Consider the following 22,184-nt stretch of genomic DNA (forward strand, 5'->3'; position numbering starts at 1 on the left):
AAACAGATATGTTTAACATGTTGTTCATGCATTATGATACATAAGGATATAGTCATGATGAATGAGTAAATGCATGACGATTAATTAATTAATTCCTACTCATGTTCATTTACACAATTGATTCCTTATTACGGACAGTAATAAGAGTGACAGTACCGCTTCCTCTTTCTCAGAAGGTTATAATTCTTTACCCAGTGCTCCAGTGTTTTCTTGGGATGTGAGACAGTTTGTTTGTCTGTCCGGATAGACCTCTCAACTGTATCCGGTAGGACAGTTCAACCTCCCCTCAAGAGACGGTACCAATTTAGAATCTTATACATCCCAAGACAAAACATTTCTCTGATTTATGATCAGAGAAATCTTAAGTAGCTCACGCTCTCTTTAAGGAATACAAAACAAACCCATAGGAAAACATTCCACCAGGTAACATGACAGCACTCGTTAGTCGTTAGATTTGATGTATGGGTTGCCAAAACCACTGTGTAAGAAAAATATATATTACTAACCGAATAAGATACCGGATTTGTTTTTATGTGCATTCCTCCAATCCTAGAATTGGGTGGGCTATAGGGTGGGGGTAAATACAGGGATAAAGTACCTCTTTAAATGCTAGGAATAAACTACAGTATTTTTTTAAATGGGAGGATGCTATTGAGATTGAGGGCACACATAAAACCTCAATTTTATTGTCCAAAGATTTAGATAATAGGTAGAAGCGAGAGAGGAGAGAGAAAGAGAGAGTCTACAAACCATGCCAACATAGAAGAACGCACTGTAGTCAGGGAGGATGATAGCGAGGTCGAGGGAACACGAACCCTCTATACCCTTGTCGGAAGATTAACGGGCATGTGAAAATACACAGATTGCGCATTCTGCGTGTGATGGATTAAAGCATGTTTGCCTCATCCAAGACTGAGGAGCACAGGTAAAGACAAAACAGGTAAAGACATGTTGCAATTCTATGCCAGAAATATTTTTTTTTAGAGGGGAGTGGATGGAATTCAAAGACTGTAGTGGCTCATTGAATTAAGGATGGGTGAGAGTTGAGTCGAACGGCTTTGACATCAAAACTTGATCCCATGCCTTGTGCTATCTATCATCGTGACTCCAACACTATACAGGCAATGTGGTGCCATTTGTGATGGAACCCAAATCTTTATAAATAGGCTTTGTTGTCTTTCCAACTTATCTAGAATGATGAACCGTGGAGTTTTTATTCATATATTTTTTTTTTTTTGTCATCAATGAGTATGTTTACATGCACACTAATAATTAAATATTAATTTGGGGCGCATTGTTATTTTTTTTGCCTATTTGTCTTATCTCGTGTTTCTTTTCATTTTGTGCTGTTTTGGTTATGGCCTTCGGAACAACTACCAGTGTCAGAAGATCTGAGGGAGGCCTCCCGAGTGGCACAGCGGTCTAAGTTACTGCAGAGCTTGAGGCGTCACTACAGATCCAGGTTCGATCCCGGGCTGTGTCACAGCCGGCCGCGACCAGGAGAACCATGAGGTGACACACAATAGGCCCAGCGTTGTCCGGGGGGGGCAATGTGAATAGTCTGGGTAGCCATTTGACTAGATGTTCAGGATTCTTATGGCTTTGGGGTAGAAGCTGTTTAGAAGCCTCTTGGACCTAGACTTGGCGCTCCGGTACCGCTTGCCATGTGGTAGCAGAGAGAACAGTCTATGACTAGGGTAGCTGGAGTCTTTGACAATTTTCAGGGCCTTCCTCTGACACCGCCTGGTATAGAGGTCCTGGATGGCAGGAAACTTGGCCCCAGTGATGTACTGGACGTTCGCACTACCCTCTGTAGTGCCTTGCGGTCGGAAGCCGAGCAGTTGCCATACCAGGCAGTGATGCAACCCGTCAGGATGCTCTCGATGGTGCAGCTGTAGAGCCTTTTGAGGATCTGAGGACCCATGCCAAATCGTTTCATTCTCCTGAGGGGAAATAGGTTTTGTCGTGCCCGCTTCACGACTGTCATGGTGTGCTTGGACCTAGTAGTGTCTGAATCCTGGCTTAGTAAGGCCACCAAAAATTCTGAAATTTCCACCCCCAATTACAACATTTTCCGTCAAGACAGAACTGCTAAAGGTGGCGGAATTGCAATCTACTGTAGAGATAGCCTGTAGAGTTCTGTCATACTATCCAGGTCTATGCCTAAACAGTTTGAGCTTCTACTTTTAAAGATCCATCTCTCCAGAAATAAGTCCTTCACTGTTGCCGCTTGTTATACACCCCCCTCAGCTCCCAGCCGTGCACTGGACACCATATGTGAATTGATTGCCCCCCCATCTATCGTCAGAGTTCATACTAGGTGACCTATATTGGGATATGCTTAACACCCCTTCTGTCCTACAATCTAAGCTAGATGCCCTCAATCTCACACAAATGATCAAGGAACCTACCAGGTACAACCTCAAATCCGTAAACATGGGCATCCACATAGATATCATCCTGACCAACTTGCCCTCCAAATACACCTCTGCTGTTTTCTACCAGGATCTCAGCGATCACTGCCTCATTGCCTGCGTCCGTTATGGGTCCGCAGTCAAACAACCACCCCTCATCACTGTCAAACGCTCCCTAAAACACTTCTGCGGGCAGGCCTTTCTAATCGACCTGGCCCTGGTATCCTGGAAGGATGTTGACCTCATTACGTCAGTAGAGGATACCTGGTTGTTCTTTAAAAGTGCTTTCCTCACCATCTTAAATAAGCATGCCACTCTAATTTTTTTTTTAAACTCGTAGTCTGGCTTTTCTATGGCGGTTTTGGAGCAGTGGCTTCTTCCTTGCTGAGTGGCCTTTCAGGTTATGTCGATATAGGATTCATTTTACTGTGGATATAGATACTTTTGTACCTGTTTCCTCCAGCATCTTCACAATGTCCTTTGCTGTTGTTCTGGGATTGATTTGCACTTTTCGCACCAAAGTTCACCTCTAGGAGACAGAACGCGTCTCCTTCCTGAGCGGTATGACGGCTGCGTGGTCCCATGGTATTTACACTTACGTACAATTGTTTGTACAGATGAACGTGGTACCTTCAGGTGTTTGGAAATTGCTCCCAAGGATGAACCAGACTTGTGGAGGTCTACAATTTTTTTCTGAGGTCTTGGCTGATTGCTTTTGATTTTCCTATGATGTCAATCAAAGAGGCACTGAGTTTGAAGGTAGGCTTTGAAATACATCCACAGGTACACCTCCAATTGACTCAAATGATGTCAAGTAGCCTAACAGAAGCTTCTAAAGCCATGACATTATTTTCTGGAATTTACCAAGCTATTTAAAGGCACAGTCAACTAAGTGTATGTAAACTTCTGACCCACTGGAATTGTGATTAAGTGAAATAATCTGTCTGTAAACAATTGTTGGAAAAATGTCCTAACCGACTTGCCAAAACTATAGTTTGTTAACAAGAAATTTGAAAAACGAGTTTTAATGACTCCAACCTAAGTGTATGTAAGCTTTCAACTTCAACTGTATAGGCCCTCAAACAAATGAATAAGACCAAGGACATCCAAAATCCATCAGATGAACAGTTTTTAATGAAGCCAGCAATGCAAATAACTAATCACAGTGATTGACAGTATACAGGTATTATTGCATGTTCACTAACCAATCGCAGCGAAATTAGATTAAATCTAGTCATGATCATAGTATTTTATTTCATTCAGAGAAATTTAGTAGATTTGCTTGATAGCGGCATTGATGTTGTTGGTTGGCTAGCAAACAAAGCTTGACTTTACACACAGTGTTAATTTTGGCAGCTATTTTAGATTTTGTTTGATTCATAAAAAACCTTTTAGTCTTAGTCACATTTTAGTAATTTCATCCTTCGTTAGTTTTAGTTATTATCCTACCTTGTTTCCAGAGCCTTCGTAGCGTTAAGATCATCGTTAGAACATTCTTACGCTGTATCTTTAGTAGCCGAGGTGTTTCCAAGAGCCTTTGTTAGTAATGTGGCTCTTGAACAAACCTTCACACATCTACGAGTGATTCAGACTACTCGTAGAGCAGCAAAAGTATATCGTTTGATGCTTTTTGCCCTTCTTTATTCCTACTCCGCTAAACATATAATCTTTGACTGCAGATAACTTTAGAACGTAGTTGACTATAAAAAGCAGCCTCAATAGCCTATTTGGAGCCATAGGTGGTAATACACTATATATACAAAAGTATGTGGACAGCCCTTCAAATTTGTGGATTCGGCTATTTCAGCCACACCCGTTGCCAACAGGTGTATAAAATCGAGCACACAGCCATGCAATCTCCATAGACAAACACTTGCAGTAGAATGGTCTTACTGAAGAGCTCAGTGACTGTCAACGTGGCACCGTCATAGGATCCCACCTTTCCAACAACAAGTCAGTTTGTCAAATTTCTGCACTGCTAGAGCTGCCCCAGTCAACTGTAAGTGCTGTCAAGTGGAAATGTCTTGGAGCAACAATGGCTCAGGTGCGAAATGGCAGGCCACACAAGCTCATAGAACAGGACCGCCGAGTGCTGAAGAGCGTAGCACTTAAAAATCGCCTGTCTTCGGTTGCAACACACTGCCGAGTTCCAAACTGCCCCTGGAAGCAACGTCAGCACAAGAACTGTTCGTCGGGATCTTAATGAAATGGGTTTCCATTGCCGAGCAGTCGCACACAAGCCTAAGATGCCAAGCTCGGCGCAATTTGACTCTGGAGCAGTAGAAACGCATTCTCTGGAGTGATGAATCACGGTTCACCATCTGGCAGTTCAACGGACAAATCGGTGGGTTTGGCAGATGCCAGGAGAACGCTACCTGCCCCAGTGCATAGTGCCAACTGTATAGTTTGGTGGAGGAGGAATAATGGTCTGGGGCTGTTTTTCATGGTTCGGGCTAGGCCCCTTAGTTCCAGTGAAATAAAATATTAACGCTACACCGTAAAATGACATTCTAGACGATTCTGTGCTTCCAACTTTGTGGAAACAGTTTTGTGGCAGATTGTAACCAATGCCAGCCATTGTTAACTATATAGGCTATAAAGCCTTGGCTTCAGGTTAAACAATTTACAGCTCTATTTTTCTCCCCCATCATAACCATCAAGGAGAGTAATTTAAAAGTGGTTTCCTTGAAAAGAGGAGAATTTGAGCTTTCCAAAAATGCTAAAGTATTATTGTACTCCTAATATTCAAATAGCACACGCATTTGCCGACCGTGGTGCGAGAGCAGCAACACAGATGACTGAATAACATTGCACATGGGAAAAGAGCTTCTGATGTGATCAAAGCAACAAAAAAACATAAAAGTAAGAGAGAGAGTAAACGTGTTTGTTTCTAGTTGAGGTTACTTACAAGTCAAGTGTCTTGGCTTCGATCAGTTCAAAAGATTGACAAATCACTGAAGTGACTGCCTGGGAGCTGGGTGGGAGAGCCAGGCAGATCAGTTCATTCAGACCATGCAACTGAAAGATGTCAATTCTGCCAAAGTGAGGACTGCATGAAATACAGTACTCTGCATGCATGCTTAGGATAGGGCAAAACTGGTCAAAAGGAGCTTCATGTCAAATTAATGTCTATTAGTCTCACGTGAAATTTGCGTCTCGTCACATTTGCTTCTCGTCAGTAATTTCTAAGTTATCGTTTTTTACCCAGGGCATCTTGTCTCGTTATTGTAGTTGACGAGTATTTTTTGCCATAGCTATTGTTGATGAAATAAACAAACTGTACACATCATTCACTTTTGGGAAAACTTGTCCAGTTACTTGGTAGATAGCAATCATCAGTTAAATCAAAGCAAAATGATGTACAAATATGAAAGCGCAATTTTAAACTATAAAGTATAAACCTAGAGGAACAGAATAACAGAGGGAGAGGAGAGGAGCAACAAATGGGATGCAATTGTGGTCAGGAACATAGTCTCTCTCTCTCCCTCGCACACTGTCTGTCTTCTTTCCTGTCTTTCTTTTTCTCAACTATACACACACTCTTCCTAATAAGGGGTTTCCATAATAAATTGTGTGATACAGTTACCCACCTCCCATTCCACACACACAACCTCTCTCTTTCTCCTCAACTTTTGCTTTCTTGCCTGACAGACTAACTACAGAGTTCGCCAATGTTAGCTGATTAGTTACGAAACTGGGAGAGTTTCCAAATGAATTGGCAATCGATAGAAACAGGACAAAACAAGCAACTTGTTAGCTGGCTATGTAAACAAATATCAAGTCGTCATATGAGCTCCACTCTGCGGGCAGCTACCCTAACACGACAGCTAAGCTTTCAAATAATAGGAACACGAGGCAATGTATTATGAATATCTGCACCTAGCAAACATTACAAACCATAACCTAAGCCCAACAGATAAACACAAATTACTCTAGCCTTAACCTGTTAGGGCTAGGGGGCAGTATTGACACGGCTGGATAAAAAACATACCCGATTTAATCTGGTTACCACTCCTACCCAGTAACTAGAATATGCATATACTTATTACATATGGATAGAAAACACCCTAAATTTTCTAAAACTGTTTGAATGGTGTCTGTGAGTATAACAGAACTCAAATGGCAGGTCAAAACCTGAGAGATTCCTTTACAGGAAGTGGCCTGTCTGACCATTTCTTGAACTTCTTTTCCATCTCTATCATTTACTAAGGATCTCTGCTCTAACGTGACACTTCCCACGTCGTCCATAGGCGCTCAGAGCCCGGGAAAAAACAGAATGTCGTCATTCCAGCCCCAGGCTGAAACACATTATCGCCTTTCTCAAGTGGCCGATCAAGGGACACTGGGCTTATGCGCGTGACCCGACCGCCCCCGCCTTTGGGATTTTTTCCTCTGTTTGCCGAAAAGGAGATTCCCTGTCGGAATATTATCGCTTTTCTACGAGAAAAATGTCGTAAAAATTGATTTTAACCTGTTAGGGCTAGGGGGCAGCATTTGCACGTCTGGATAAAAAAAATGTACCCGATTTAATCTGGTTACTAATCCTACCCAGTAACTAGAATATGCATATACTTATTATATATGGATAGAAAACACCCTAAATTTTCTAAAACTGTTTGAATGGTGTCTGTGAGTATAACAGAACTCATTTGGCAGGCAAAACCCTGAGACATTTTCTGACAGGAAGTGGATACCTGATGTGTTGTATTGCCTGTAAACCTATCCCATTGAAAAACACAGGGGCTGAGGAATATTTTGGCACTTCCTATTGCTTCCACTAGATGTCACCAGCCTTTACAAAGTGTTTTGAGTCTTCTGGAGGGAGATCTGACCGAACAAGAGCCATGGAACGATGATGTCCCATTAGACACCTGGCGCGCGAGTTCATGTTGGGTACCCTCGTTCCAATACGTTATAAAAGAGTATGCATTCGTCCACCTTGAATATTATTCATGTTCTGGTTAAAAAAGGCCCTAATGATTTATGCTATACAACGTTTGACATGTTTGAACGAACGTAAATATATTTTTTCCCCTCGTTCATGAAGTGAAGTCCGGCTGGCTTAGATCATGTGCTAACAAGACGGAGATTTTTGGACATAAATGATGAGCTTTTTTGAACAAAACTACATTCGTTATGGACCTGTGATACCTGGAAGTGACATCTGATGAAGAGAATCAAAGGTAATGGATTATTTACATAGTATTTTCGATTTTAGATCTCCCCAACATGACGACTAGTCTGTATCGCAACGCGTATTTTTCTGGGCGCAGTGCTCAGATTATTGCAAAGTGTGATTTCCCAGTAAGGTTATTTTTAAATCTGGCAAGTTGATTGCGTTCAAGAGATGTAAATCTATAATTCTTTAAATGACAATATAATATTTTACCAATGTTTTCTAATTTTAATTATTTAATTTGTGATGCTGACTTGACTGCCGGTTATTGGAGGGAAACGATTTCCTCAACATCAATGCCATAGTAAAACGCTGTTTTTGGATATAAATATGAACTTGATAGAACTAAAAATGCATGCATTGTCTAACATAATGTCCTAGGAGTGTCATCTGATGGAGATTGTAAAAGGTTAGTGCATCATTTTAGCTGGTTTTATGGTTTTGGTGACCCTGTCTTTGAATTGACAAAACATTACACACAACTCTTGTAAATGTACTGTCCTAACATACTCTAAATTTATGCTTTCGCCGTAAAACCTTTTTGAAATCGTAAAACGTGGTTAGATTAAGGAGATGTTTATCTTTCAAAGGGTGTAAAATAGTTGTATGTTTGAAAAATTTGAATTTTGACATTTATTTGGATTCAAATTTGCTGCTCTTGAAATGCACCTGCTGTTGATGGAGTGCACCACGGGGGGGGGACGCCTGCGTCCCACCTAGCCCATAGAGGTTAATAAGGATAAAGCTATTTGTAATACATTGAGATGCTATGTACTGATGTTGGCCAATAGGTTTGACCATCCAAGTACTCTACTGAAAGTGAACTATACTACGTGGTTAACTTTTAGACTATTGATATCGACAGAATAAGAACATGTCTTTGATATTAATTAATAGTCTGCAGCTAGAAATTATATAATTGAACGCGAAGACCGACGAAACATCCATTCTATGACGACATTAATGAATGTCGCTTTGAGAGAGAGAGAGAGAGAGAGAGAGAGAGAGAGAGAGAGAGAGAGAGAGAGAGAGAGAGAGAGAGAGAGAGAGAGAGAGAGAGAGGCTCCAACAAGGATCCCGACGACACACTGAGCGTAAATATATATTGATTGCAATTGTTCCCGAATGAGTGAGCAAAGGGTTAGCATTTCAATTGTTAATATTAATGAACTCTGTGTGCATCCTCAGCTGACCTTTTATGACCCATTGTTCTACAAGACACCAGCCATGCCTGTTTTAGCCCACTAGGGCACATTACTCTACCAATTCTTTGTGATGATAATTACTGTTTGTATGCTTTCTGTGAATTACTTAGTTTAGTAAATAAATGATTTTAAGACAATTGATGTATGGATGACTTTAGTAAAGACTGGGTTCGTGCAGATACAACAATTTACGACGTTTGGAATGAGACTGGACGCGAGGTAAAATACACCATTTAAACCAGAAGATAATCGGCCTATACTATAATAGAATAGAATATATAATGTTATAATATAGGAAAGTTATATTAGGAAAATTATAACTTTGTAATCTGAATATTTTCCTTGGTGCCCCGATCTCCTAGTTAATTACAATTAAACGATTAATCAGTTTAATCGCGTGATAATAATTACAGGGAGTTAATTGATAAACATGTCTTCAGTTTAATGGTACCCAAAGACACGACAGCGGTCATTTTGAGTAATGAAGTGGAAAAAAACATTGAAAATTTAAATAACAGCATACCCTGTTTCTGGTTGATGACAAGAGTCACCCAAATACAACAAAGTTTGTTAGCAAGTTCATTTTGCGATATTGACACAGATATTATTGTTAGAAAAACAAGGCCATTCGCGGCCCTATAGTAATAGAAAGGCCGTCAACGTCCGCTATGGGTTCTAAAGAGTTAACAACGTTCTCTCTGCGTGGTGTTTTGGGAAACACATGTCACATCTTTGGCTGTTGTAGGAAAGACGCATTGTTAAAGCACTCATAAGCCTAAATTCCATTGCTATCAGGAAAGCGGGCCCAAAGCCTTATTACACTTACAGTTAATAAAGTGTTAACAAACAAAGTTCACTGGAGGATTCCAGCGAAGATGACCTTATAACCCTCTCTCCAGTCTCAGTCATTCTATAACACAGGGAGGACTTAGTCTCAGGGTACTTGTATGACAATTACTAATAAAGGCTTGTAGATTACAGGGTGTTGAGCAAGGAATTCATTAACTGCCAGAGCTTGAGGTTTCATTTTATTAAATTACCCTGTCTAAACAACACTCCTCTCGGTTTCTGTTATTTCGAGGGGTGGAAAAATGTTAACACAAAACTCCCACTGAAACCCATCGGCTTCTGCTTGTTAGAGACGGCCGTAAACATGCAACAGCCGTGCTGCTGGCTTGGCTGCTGCTTTTGTCCGTACCGTACCTCACATGCTGACCAGACAGTCCGTGTGCACCATCGTGCGCATGTTGATTTTGTCCACCCACACCAGACGCGATCAGGACACACAGGTTGAAATATCAAAATGAACTCTGAACCAACTATATTAATTTAGGGACATGTCGAAAAGCATTAAACATGTATGGCAATTTAGCTAGCTAGCTTGCTGTTTGTTAAGATAATTTGTCCTGGGATGTAAATGTTGGGTTGTTATTTTACCTGAACTGCACAATGTCGTCTACTCCGACAATTAATCCACACAGAAAAGGGTAAACCGATTTAGTTTCTAATAATCTCTCCTCCTTCAGGCTACTTCTTCTTCTTTGAACTTTATATGACAGTTGGCAACCATCTTTAAGGTGCATTACCACTAACAAGTGGACTGGAGTGTGGACCTCAGTTCATCTTTCAATCACCCACGTGGGTATATGCTCCTAAAAACCAATGAGGAGATGGGAGAGGCGGGACTTGCAGCATGTCAATCGTCACAAATATAACCAAGTTCTATTTTAGCGCCTGGCTACGCAGACACTACGCAGACACTACGCACGAGCAGTGCCGGTGCAATGATTGAATAACATGTATAGTATGTGTACATTTAACAGGCTGACCACACCGCTCGTATTGCATGTTACATGCTGACCACACCGTTCGCATCGTGTGCGCGAGCATTGCAAAATAAATGTATACATACATGTCATTCAATTATTGCACCCACATTGCTCGTGCAGTATTTTCTCAACATCCCCAGATGTCTCTCTTGTGTAAAATGCTGTCACTGGTTAAGATGCCATTGACTCACCCATGTCATCATACATCATGACTAATGGTTTATTCACGTGATTACCAGAAACGAAAACACTTCATAATTAAACAACGTACTCCCACACAAGACTCTCTTGATTTTCCCCCTGGGTGAATCAGCTGACATATTGACATTTGACACTTCAGTCCCTATCACCAGAGAGAAGAAGGGGAAAGCGAGAGAGTTTACTCCACAAAGAAATCTTGCCATGAAAATAAGATCATGAAGTGAGGAATTTTTTTATGGAGGTCAATGAGAGTGTTGAATTTGGTCAACAAAAATGTAATTGCAAATTTGCTACGTGAGGCTTACTTCATCTAATAGAAGTTTTGTAATAGTTACGCTGTTATGAATGCACTCATGTAAGTACAGGCTTCGTGGCCTTTCGGCAACTTTGAAAAATCCGACTTTATATCAGAGTTGTGCCTGTTAGTCACATGCATATCTGCCCTCTCATTGGCTAGAATGGTCCCACCTAATCTCGCCTCCTCCCGCATGACTTCCATCTTTGAGGACATGTATTTCCATTGTTTGAGCCGTCACTCAACTATCTTGTCAATAAAATACATAATCTTTGCTACCGCCCCGTGGCTATGACCTCACATCAGACAGTAGTGTGGTAACAGGACAATAACATTAGCCAACTTCCTCTCTGTCTAAAGCGGTGCCGGATTCTCCCTGGAGGTAAGTATTAACACAATTCCTCTTTGTTTGCGTAGAAAAGTATGATGTTGAGAGCTTAGGGAGATGTCAGGGAAACGCAGGACAACAAAGTTCTTAGGTTGCCATTTTTAGCACCAGGTGAAATAATCAGTTTCGAAAATATTTACAGTGAAAAATCTCACAATGGAAAAATGAAAAACAATAAAGAATGACTTTACCAAGTCAGCCTGAAAACATTCATAGTTTACACAGCACATTGGAATGTAGCTCATAACAGCTTTGAGTTGGGACCGAACTTCAACAACATTGTGCTGCTCAACGTCCTGAAGGTCTGAAATAGACTGGTTAAATAACAGAGTGAGACTGCCTTTCCCTCCTTAGGACTATGCAAAGTCTCACAAACAGCAGAGGACTCAACTTCCCCTACAGTAATAAACAGGTAAGTTCAACACAATTACACATAATCAATACACCACATGAATAATCGACATTCAGGTAAGCATATCCAACATTTCCAGACTGTAATAATTATGAAAAACCCTTTAGTTGGCATAATTAATTACGTTTTACAGAAAGTGATGACGTCACCTTCCCTATAACCACGGAATCTAGGTCATGTCTAGATGGGGTACAGCTTTTGTCAAATTGACACCAAAAGTGTATTTATTTAGCATTTTAGTTAACCCTAACCCTTTTCATAACCATAACCTAATTCTCCTAACCTGCTAACTTAATTTTCCTAACCTGCTGTGTATGTTCTCCTAAACCTGCTATGTAAAGTACATTTTGACAAAAGCTTCTAGACAAAACCCTGCATCAGACCCGGTGACCATGCATTTAATATTCACAGTGGAGGCTACCAGGAAGTACACTACCATTTGGGGTCACTTAGAAATGTCCTTATTTTTAACATCAAATTGATCAGAATTACAATGTAGACATTGTTAATGTTGTAAATGACTATTGTAGCTCGAAACGGCTGATTTTGAATGGAATATCTACATAGGTGTACAGAGGCCCATTATCAGCAACCATCAGTCCTGTGGCACGTTGTGTTAGCTAATCCAAGTTTATCAATTTAAAAGGCAAATTTATCATTAGAAAACCCTTTTGCAATTGTGCTAGCACAGCTGAAAACTGTTGTTCTGATTAAAGAAGTAATAAAACTGGCCTTCTTTAAACTAGTTGAGTACCTGGAGCATCAGCATTTGTGGATTCGATTACAGGCTCAAAATGGCCAGAAACAAAGCACTTTCTTCTGAAACTCGTCAGTCTATTCATGTTCTGAGAAATGAAGGCTATTCCATGCGAGTAATTGCCAAGAAACTGAAGATTTCATACAACTACTCCCTTCACAGAACAGCGCAAACTGGCACTAACCAGAATAGAAAGAGGAGTGGGAGGCCCCAGTGCACAACTGAGCAAGAGGACAGTCTAGTTTAAGAAACAGACGTCTCACAAGTCCTCAACTGGCGGTTTCATTAAATAGTACCCGCAAAACACCAGTCTCAACGTCAACAGTGAAGAGGTGACTCCGGGAGAGTTGCAAAGAAAAAGCCATATCTCACACTGGCCAATAAAAAGTAAAGATTAAGATGGACAAAAGAACACAAACACTGAACATAGGAAGATTGGAAAAAAGTTTTATGGACAGACAAATCTAATTTTAAGATGTTCGGATCACAAAGAAGAACATTCGTTGTGGTAGTTGAAGTCAATGACCATCATGTTTAAATCTGAAATCCATTTTTGAACACCAGTAAGACAAGAGAGAAATGAATTGCTTGTCCACTCATGGAGTTCACATGGAGTTCACAATTCCAACAACTAAGCAAGTACATGCTTAGAGGGCATGTCACATGTCCAGTCATGATGACGGAATTTAACATGTGCAATGGAATTTACATGTTGAATATAGATGCATCTAACATGGAGGTGAATTTCATTGCTTACACCCCAGTACCTCCTCAATGGAATGCTTTTGACTCCTAATTAAACAGGGTACAAGCTTTAGGGAGGACTCTTGAGTCTGAGATAAGATCAGGCTCATGTCAGGACAGAACTCCCCTAGCTCCCATACTTCTCTCTCCTTTTGATAGCGTCAGACCTATGCAATAATTTATATATACACTAGATGACTATTAGGGGGTGCTGTGCTGAAGCTAACACGCCTCCATCTTGGTACTCCCCAGAGTAAAAAATATTTTGGAACTATAGAAATGCATTTATTAATGTCTACATTAGTGTTTGCCATATGTATTCTATTATAGACACCTTAATGTCTACTTTTAAATTATATTATGTGAGCTAAACATACACATTTAAAATATATTAAACCGATTACTAATGTTACTGTCCCCAGTTCAACAAAAACATACTTAAATACATGTTATTTTGTCCTTGAAACATTTCATTGAAATACTGTAGAATTCCATTCATTCCAATGGAGGACTGCTCCTACTGGGGAGTGCCAATATGGCCGACTGGTGGCTTTAAAGCATCTCAATAGACAACAGAGGAAGTGGCAAGGGAACTAATGTGGGTTAGAGGGGAGGAGATGCTATGTATTAATGTGGGAATAGTCTGAATTGTAACCTCTCCTCCCCTCTTGTCCCCTTTCCCTCTCCTCCTTTCCTCCTGAGAGGATGTCACCTCTTCACCCAGTGGTCCAGTTGCCTTTATTAATGGCTAAAGTAAACAGATATGTTTAACATGTTGTTCATGCATTATGATACATAAGGATATAGTCATGATGAATGAGTAAATGCATGACGATTAATTAATTAATTCCTACTCATGTTCATTTACACAATTGATTCCTTATTACGGACAGTAATAAGAGTGACAGTACCGCTTCCTCTTTCTCAGAAGGTTATAATTCTTTACCCAGTGCTCCAGTGTTTTCTTGGGATGTGAGACAGTTTGTTTGTCTGTCCGGATAGACCTCTCAACTGTATCCGGTAGGACAGTTCAACCTCCCCTCAAGAGACGGTACCAATTTAGAATCTTATACATCCCAAGACAAAACATTTCTCTGATTTATGATCAGAGAAATCTTAAGTAGCTCACGCTCTCTTTAAGGAATACAAAACAAACCCATAGGAAAACATTCCACCAGGTAACATGACAGCACTCGTTAGTCGTTAGATTTGATGTATGGGTTGCCAAAACCACTGTGTAAGAAAAATATATATTACTAACCGAATAAGATACCGGATTTGTTTTTATGTGCATTCCTCCAATCCTAGAATTGGGTGGGCTATAGGGTGGGGGTAAATACAGGGATAAAGTACCTCTTTAAATGCTAGGAATAAACTACAGTATTTTTTTAAATGGGAGGATGCTATTGAGATTGAGGGCACACATAAAACCTCAATTTTATTGTCCAAAGATTTAGATAATAGGTAGAAGCGAGAGAGGAGAGAGAAAGAGAGAGTCTACAAACCATGCCAACATAGAAGAACGCACTGTAGTCAGGGAGGATGATAGCGAGGTCGAGGGAACACGAACCCTCTATACCCTTGTCGGAAGATTAACGGGCATGTGAAAATACACAGATTGCGCATTCTGCGTGTGATGGATTAAAGCATGTTTGCCTCATCCAAGACTGAGGAGCACAGGTAAAGACAAAACAGGTAAAGACATGTTGCAATTCTATGCCAGAAATATTTTTTTTTAGAGGGGAGTGGATGGAATTCAAAGACTGTAGTGGCTCATTGAATTAAGGATGGGTGAGAGTTGAGTCGAACGGCTTTGACATCAAAACTTGATCCCATGCCTTGTGCTATCTATCATCGTGACTCCAACACTATACAGGCAATGTGGTGCCATTTGTGATGGAACCCAAATCTTTATAAATAGGCTTTGTTGTCTTTCCAACTTATCTAGAATGATGAACCGTGGAGTTTTTATTCATATATTTTTTTTTTTTTGTCATCAATGAGTATGTTTACATGCACACTAATAATTAAATATTAATTTGGGGCGCATTGTTATTTTTTTTGCCTATTTGTCTTATCTCGTGTTTCTTTTCATTTTGTGCTGTTTTGGTTATGGCCTTCGGAACAACTACCAGTGTCAGAAGATCTGAGGGAGGCCTCCCGAGTGGCACAGCGGTCTAAGTTACTGCAGAGCTTGAGGCGTCACTACAGATCCAGGTTCGATCCCGGGCTGTGTCACAGCCGGCCGCGACCAGGAGAACCATGAGGTGACACACAATAGGCCCAGCGTTGTCCGGGGGGGGCAATGTGAATAGTCTGGGTAGCCATTTGACTAGATGTTCAGGATTCTTATGGCTTTGGGGTAGAAGCTGTTTAGAAGCCTCTTGGACCTAGACTTGGCGCTCCGGTACCGCTTGCCATGTGGTAGCAGAGAGAACAGTCTATGACTAGGGTAGCTGGAGTCTTTGACAATTTTCAGGGCCTTCCTCTGACACCGCCTGGTATAGAGGTCCTGGATGGCAGGAAACTTGGCCCCAGTGATGTACTGGACGTTCGCACTACCCTCTGTAGTGCCTTGCGGTCGGAAGCCGAGCAGTTGCCATACCAGGCAGTGATGCAACCCGTCAGGATGCTCTCGATGGTGCAGCTGTAGAGCCTTTTGAGGATCTGAGGACCCATGCCAAATCGTTTCATTCTCCTGAGGGGAAATAGGTTTTGTCGTGCCCGCTTCACGACTGTCATGGTGTGCTTGGACCTAGTAGTGTCTGAATCCTGGCTTAGTAAGGCCACCAAAAATTCTGAAATTTCCACCCCCAATTACAACATTTTCCGTCAAGACAGAACTGCTAAAGGTGGCGGAATTGCAATCTACTGTAGAGATAGCCTGTAGAGTTCTGTCATACTATCCAGGTCTATGCCTAAACAGTTTGAGCTTCTACTTTTAAAGATCCATCTCTCCAGAAATAAGTCCTTCACTGTTGCCGCTTGTTATACACCCCCCTCAGCTCCCAGCCGTGCACTGGACACCATATGTGAATTGATTGCCCCCCCATCTATCGTCAGAGTTCATACTAGGTGACCTATATTGGGATATGCTTAACACCCCTTCTGTCCTACAATCTAAGCTAGATGCCCTCAATCTCACACAAATGATCAAGGAACCTACCAGGTACAACCTCAAATCCGTAAACATGGGCATCCACATAGATATCATCCTGACCAACTTGCCCTCCAAATACACCTCTGCTGTTTTCTACCAGGATCTCAGCGATCACTGCCTCATTGCCTGCGTCCGTTATGGGTCCGCAGTCAAACAACCACCCCTCATCACTGTCAAACGCTCCCTAAAACACTTCTGCGGGCAGGCCTTTCTAATCGACCTGGCCCTGGTATCCTGGAAGGATGTTGACCTCATTACGTCAGTAGAGGATACCTGGTTGTTCTTTAAAAGTGCTTTCCTCACCATCTTAAATAAGCATGCCACTCTAATTTTTTTTTTAAACTCGTAGTCTGGCTTTTCTATGGCGGTTTTGGAGCAGTGGCTTCTTCCTTGCTGAGTGGCCTTTCAGGTTATGTCGATATAGGATTCATTTTACTGTGGATATAGATACTTTTGTACCTGTTTCCTCCAGCATCTTCACAATGTCCTTTGCTGTTGTTCTGGGATTGATTTGCACTTTTCGCACCAAAGTTCACCTCTAGGAGACAGAACGCGTCTCCTTCCTGAGCGGTATGACGGCTGCGTGGTCCCATGGTATTTACACTTACGTACAATTGTTTGTACAGATGAACGTGGTACCTTCAGGTGTTTGGAAATTGCTCCCAAGGATGAACCAGACTTGTGGAGGTCTACAATTTTTTTCTGAGGTCTTGGCTGATTGCTTTTGATTTTCCTATGATGTCAATCAAAGAGGCACTGAGTTTGAAGGTAGGCTTTGAAATACATCCACAGGTACACCTCCAATTGACTCAAATGATGTCAAGTAGCCTAACAGAAGCTTCTAAAGCCATGACATTATTTTCTGGAATTTACCAAGCTATTTAAAGGCACAGTCAACTAAGTGTATGTAAACTTCTGACCCACTGGAATTGTGATTAAGTGAAATAATCTGTCTGTAAACAATTGTTGGAAAAATGTCCTAACCGACTTGCCAAAACTATAGTTTGTTAACAAGAAATTTGAAAAACGAGTTTTAATGACTCCAACCTAAGTGTATGTAAGCTTTCAACTTCAACTGTATAGGCCCTCAAACAAATGAATAAGACCAAGGACATCCAAAATCCATCAGATGAACAGTTTTTAATGAAGCCAGCAATGCAAATAACTAATCACAGTGATTGACAGTATACAGGTATTATTGCATGTTCACTAACCAATCGCAGCGAAATTAGATTAAATCTAGTCATGATCATAGTATTTTATTTCATTCAGAGAAATTTAGTAGATTTGCTTGATAGCGGCATTGATGTTGTTGGTTGGCTAGCAAACAAAGCTTGACTTTACACACAGTGTTAATTTTGGCAGCTATTTTAGATTTTGTTTGATTCATAAAAAACCTTTTAGTCTTAGTCACATTTTAGTAATTTCATCCTTCGTTAGTTTTAGTTATTATCCTACCTTGTTTCCAGAGCCTTCGTAGCGTTAAGATCATCGTTAGAACATTCTTACGCTGTATCTTTAGTAGCCGAGGTGTTTCCAAGAGCCTTTGTTAGTAATGTGGCTCTTGAACAAACCTTCACACATCTACGAGTGATTCAGACTACTCGTAGAGCAGCAAAAGTATATCGTTTGATGCTTTTTGCCCTTCTTTATTCCTACTCCGCTAAACATATAATCTTTGACTGCAGATAACTTTAGAACGTAGTTGACTATAAAAAGCAGCCTCAATAGCCTATTTGGAGCCATAGGTGGTAATACACTATATATACAAAAGTATGTGGACAGCCCTTCAAATTTGTGGATTCGGCTATTTCAGCCACACCCGTTGCCAACAGGTGTATAAAATCGAGCACACAGCCATGCAATCTCCATAGACAAACACTTGCAGTAGAATGGTCTTACTGAAGAGCTCAGTGACTGTCAACGTGGCACCGTCATAGGATCCCACCTTTCCAACAACAAGTCAGTTTGTCAAATTTCTGCACTGCTAGAGCTGCCCCAGTCAACTGTAAGTGCTGTCAAGTGGAAATGTCTTGGAGCAACAATGGCTCAGGTGCGAAATGGCAGGCCACACAAGCTCATAGAACAGGACCGCCGAGTGCTGAAGAGCGTAGCACTTAAAAATCGCCTGTCTTCGGTTGCAACACACTGCCGAGTTCCAAACTGCCCCTGGAAGCAACGTCAGCACAAGAACTGTTCGTCGGGATCTTAATGAAATGGGTTTCCATTGCCGAGCAGTCGCACACAAGCCTAAGATGCCAAGCTCGGCGCAATTTGACTCTGGAGCAGTAGAAACGCATTCTCTGGAGTGATGAATCACGGTTCACCATCTGGCAGTTCAACGGACAAATCGGTGGGTTTGGCAGATGCCAGGAGAACGCTACCTGCCCCAGTGCATAGTGCCAACTGTATAGTTTGGTGGAGGAGGAATAATGGTCTGGGGCTGTTTTTCATGGTTCGGGCTAGGCCCCTTAGTTCCAGTGAAATAAAATATTAACGCTACACCGTAAAATGACATTCTAGACGATTCTGTGCTTCCAACTTTGTGGAAACAGTTTTGTGGCAGATTGTAACCAATGCCAGCCATTGTTAACTATATAGGCTATAAAGCCTTGGCTTCAGGTTAAACAATTTACAGCTCTATTTTTCTCCCCCATCATAACCATCAAGGAGAGTAATTTAAAAGTGGTTTCCTTGAAAAGAGGAGAATTTGAGCTTTCCAAAAATGCTAAAGTATTATTGTACTCCTAATATTCAAATAGCACACGCATTTGCCGACCGTGGTGCGAGAGCAGCAACACAGATGACTGAATAACATTGCACATGGGAAAAGAGCTTCTGATGTGATCAAAGCAACAAAAAAACATAAAAGTAAGAGAGAGAGTAAACGTGTTTGTTTCTAGTTGAGGTTACTTACAAGTCAAGTGTCTTGGCTTCGATCAGTTCAAAAGATTGACAAATCACTGAAGTGACTGCCTGGGAGCTGGGTGGGAGAGCCAGGCAGATCAGTTCATTCAGACCATGCAACTGAAAGATGTCAATTCTGCCAAAGTGAGGACTGCATGAAATACAGTACTCTGCATGCATGCTTAGGATAGGGCAAAACTGGTCAAAAGGAGCTTCATGTCAAATTAATGTCTATTAGTCTCACGTGAAATTTGCGTCTCGTCACATTTGCTTCTCGTCAGTAATTTCTAAGTTATCGTTTTTTACCCAGGGCATCTTGTCTCGTTATTGTAGTTGACGAGTATTTTTTGCCATAGCTATTGTTGATGAAATAAACAAACTGTACACATCATTCACTTTTGGGAAAACTTGTCCAGTTACTTGGTAGATAGCAATCATCAGTTAAATCAAAGCAAAATGATGTACAAATATGAAAGCGCAATTTTAAACTATAAAGTATAAACCTAGAGGAACAGAATAACAGAGGGAGAGGAGAGGAGCAACAAATGGGATGCAATTGTGGTCAGGAACATAGTCTCTCTCTCTCCCTCGCACACTGTCTGTCTTCTTTCCTGTCTTTCTTTTTCTCAACTATACACACACTCTTCCTAATAAGGGGTTTCCATAATAAATTGTGTGATACAGTTACCCACCTCCCATTCCACACACACAACCTCTCTCTTTCTCCTCAACTTTTGCTTTCTTGCCTGACAGACTAACTACAGAGTTCGCCAATGTTAGCTGATTAGTTACGAAACTGGGAGAGTTTCCAAATGAATTGGCAATCGATAGAAACAGGACAAAACAAGCAACTTGTTAGCTGGCTATGTAAACAAATATCAAGTCGTCATATGAGCTCCACTCTGCGGGCAGCTACCCTAACACGACAGCTAAGCTTTCAAATAATAGGAACACGAGGCAATGTATTATGAATATCTGCACCTAGCAAACATTACAAACCATAACCTAAGCCCAACAGATAAACACAAATTACTCTAGCCTTAACCTGTTAGGGCTAGGGGGCAGTATTGACACGGCTGGATAAAAAACATACCCGATTTAATCTGGTTACCACTCCTACCCAGTAACTAGAATATGCATATACTTATTACATATGGATAGAAAACACCCTAAATTTTCTAAAACTGTTTGAATGGTGTCTGTGAGTATAACAGAACTCAAATGGCAGGTCAAAACCTGAGAGATTCCTTTACAGGAAGTGGCCTGTCTGACCATTTCTTGAACTTCTTTTCCATCTCTATCATTTACTAAGGATCTCTGCTCTAACGTGACACTTCCCACGTCGTCCATAGGCGCTCAGAGCCCGGGAAAAAACAGAATGTCGTCATTCCAGCCCCAGGCTGAAACACATTATCGCCTTTCTCAAGTGGCCGATCAAGGGACACTGGGCTTATGCGCGTGACCCGACCGCCCCCGCCTTTGGGATTTTTTCCTCTGTTTGCCGAAAAGGAGATTCCCTGTCGGAATATTATCGCTTTTCTACGAGAAAAATGTCGTAAAAATTGATTTTAACCTGTTAGGGCTAGGGGGCAGCATTTGCACGTCTGGATAAAAAAAATGTACCCGATTTAATCTGGTTACTAATCCTACCCAGTAACTAGAATATGCATATACTTATTATATATGGATAGAAAACACCCTAAATTTTCTAAAACTGTTTGAATGGTGTCTGTGAGTATAACAGAACTCATTTGGCAGGCAAAACCCTGAGACATTTTCTGACAGGAAGTGGATACCTGATGTGTTGTATTGCCTGTAAACCTATCCCATTGAAAAACACAGGGGCTGAGGAATATTTTGGCACTTCCTATTGCTTCCACTAGATGTCACCAGCCTTTACAAAGTGTTTTGAGTCTTCTGGAGGGAGATCTGACCGAACAAGAGCCATGGAACGATGATGTCCCATTAGACACCTGGCGCGCGAGTTCATGTTGGGTACCCTCGTTCCAATACGTTATAAAAGAGTATGCATTCGTCCACCTTGAATATTATTCATGTTCTGGTTAAAAAAGGCCCTAATGATTTATGCTATACAACGTTTGACATGTTTGAACGAACGTAAATATATTTTTTCCCCTCGTTCATGAAGTGAAGTCCGGCTGGCTTAGATCATGTGCTAACAAGACGGAGATTTTTGGACATAAATGATGAGCTTTTTTGAACAAAACTACATTCGTTATGGACCTGTGATACCTGGAAGTGACATCTGATGAAGAGAATCAAAGGTAATGGATTATTTACATAGTATTTTCGATTTTAGATCTCCCCAACATGACGACTAGTCTGTATCGCAACGCGTATTTTTCTGGGCGCAGTGCTCAGATTATTGCAAAGTGTGATTTCCCAGTAAGGTTATTTTTAAATCTGGCAAGTTGATTGCGTTCAAGAGATGTAAATCTATAATTCTTTAAATGACAATATAATATTTTACCAATGTTTTCTAATTTTAATTATTTAATTTGTGATGCTGACTTGACTGCCGGTTATTGGAGGGAAACGATTTCCTCAACATCAATGCCATAGTAAAACGCTGTTTTTGGATATAAATATGAACTTGATAGAACTAAAAATGCATGCATTGTCTAACATAATGTCCTAGGAGTGTCATCTGATGGAGATTGTAAAAGGTTAGTGCA

The sequence above is a fragment of the Salmo salar genome, chromosome 01, assembly GCF_965601325.2.
Source record: "Salmo salar chromosome 01, fSalSal1, whole genome shotgun sequence".
Lineage (NCBI taxonomy): Eukaryota > Metazoa > Chordata > Actinopteri > Salmoniformes > Salmonidae > Salmo > Salmo salar.